The 2,024-nt window shown below is 47.2% G+C and overlaps 1 long non-coding RNA gene across 1 annotated transcript; it reads left to right on the top strand.

Annotated features, from left to right (window-relative positions):
* The first annotated feature begins 9 nt into the window (after nt 1–9).
* Nucleotides 10–1,535, top strand: LOC123521149. Its single transcript, XR_006679623.1, has 3 exons — nt 10–134; nt 1,129–1,279; nt 1,436–1,535. It is a non-coding gene; the product is annotated as an uncharacterized LOC123521149 (long non-coding RNA).
* Nucleotides 1,536–2,024: the final 489 nt, after the last annotated feature.

The raw sequence follows: 2,024 nt of genomic DNA, 5'->3' as shown, positions 1-2,024 counted from the left end.
GTGTTTTTAGGCCTCGGTGGCTGTCGAGGACGTGGTCATCCACTTCAGCCGGGAAGAATGGGCTCTGCTGGACTGTGCTCAGATGAAGCTCTACCAGGATGTGATGGTGGAGACCCTGAGGAACCTGAGGTCAGGTAGGAATCGTCTGTCTGTCTGTCTCTCCTCTTTTACTCCTTTGGTTAACAAAAGAGGTTTCGTCGTCGCCTTTGCTCCATGACTTGGGCTGAGCAATGGACCATCTTGTGGAGTGAAGCACCAGGTACCTTGAACTGTGGAGCTCCCGTATCCTTCCTCCATCGCGAACCTTTAAGTGGGAAGTTCCTTGATGGATAAAGTGCTTGAATGAGCAAACTCTCGCCTATGAAATGAACATTTTACTTTCTCCTGACGAGCACCATGTCGGGTGTACTCGTTTGTTTCCCCAGAAACACAAAGGAAAGATTTGATCACAGCACAGATGGAGTTCATCCAGGGCTTCTGTCAAGGAACAACTGAAAAGAGTTTGGGGGCTTTTGTTGAAATGACCCAGCCCTGGGTGGAGAGGAGCCCTGGTAGCATCATGAGTAAAGCCTTGGGCTGTTAACTGCAAGGTCACCAGTTCTAAGTCACCAGCCAATCCACGGGGCTTTGTACTTCCACACGGAGATACATACAGGCCCAGAAACTTGCTGCCCTGCCCAGTAGCGTCGCCGTGAGTCTGCACCTGCACAATGGCAGCCAGTTCGTTTGTTTGTTTCTGGGAATCAACTCGGGAAGGAATTGCATTTGCATCGAGTGTAAAGCGATTCTTTTGGGTTGCAGACACCAACTTCACACACGTGTAAGCTTTTCCGACTTCAGTTAGCCACCTATTTTCAGGCAGACGTTTAATTCTCTTTTAAGGTTCCATGTGAATGGTGCCCAGCATCTTTCCACCTGGCCTTCCGAAGGACACCTCTTGATATCACCGTCACTGTCAGTTTTTATACAAGCGATTTCTCGTCCTTTGTTTGGGAGCCACTGCTGACATTCTGAAACCGCAAACCGTGACCTTGTCTTTCCCTGTTTAAGACCCTCTCCTTTTGCTGACTAATACTTTTTTCTTTCTTCCTTTGGGTTTCCGCTTGCAAACTTCAATTGCTCGGTCAGTGTCTGGAAATCTTAAGGATGGGAACATGTTATCCTGTAAACAATCAGCAGTGCCATTAAGGAATAACCACACCTGGTCCTTCCTGCTTGGAGAAAACTCTGAGTCCCATGTGGATAAAGATCGACCTAAAAGCCAGGGGAGCTCTGAGAGGTGAGTGTGATTTATACAGTGGACAACAGGGGCTCAGAAGAAAGTTCTAAAGTTACCTGGCATTAAACGACACGCAGATAGGCTTCTGTTTGTGTACTGGTTTGTAACGGTTTAGCGGTTACCAGCAGAAACAATACCTGTGTGCTCATTCCACAGCAACTACATCTACTGCCCATTGGATTTGACCCACGAAGGAAAAGATCACGGTGTCTCGCTCACAGATGGCGACGTTTTACACCTCTTTACTTCTGTCACTTTCCACAGTCATGCAAATAAACCAGCCCCTTGTATCCCCCTAATTTCAGGAGCCTGATTTGTGAGGTTAGATTTAAAATTACGCAACCGCTGATGGTTGTTACAGTAAAACATTTTGAGAAATGGGAGTCATAGCCAACATCTGCTACGTATTTCGCTTGATCATCATCCTTTGTTGCAGAAAACGATGATGCAAACGATAGAGTATCTGCGGTGTACTTTCCTACATGCAGAGTTAGATTAGAATGGCCAGATTCATGTCTGACAACACGTTGCTTGTTTGTTACAGAAGCCGAACAGTGGAGGTCACCTATGAAAGTCATGAAGGAAATCCATGTGGAAAGACCACCAGCCGGATCCCAAATCCCACGTTATTCCAAAGAAGTCCTCCAGGAGGAGCTGTCTCTGAGCACTATGAGTCTGGAGAACCTCTCACGGATCACTTACCACAGAAGAACCCTACCTCACCTCAGAGAGGCTGCACAACCTG

Source organism: Echinops telfairi, unplaced genomic scaffold (genome assembly GCF_000313985.2).
Source record: "Echinops telfairi isolate 266 unplaced genomic scaffold, ASM31398v2 ScPeMD7_7471;HRSCAF=8509, whole genome shotgun sequence".
Classification (NCBI taxonomy): domain Eukaryota; kingdom Metazoa; phylum Chordata; class Mammalia; order Afrosoricida; family Tenrecidae; genus Echinops; species Echinops telfairi.
The sequence above is the reverse complement of the archived record's forward strand: the minus strand, read 5'-3'. Positions and strand labels throughout refer to the sequence as shown.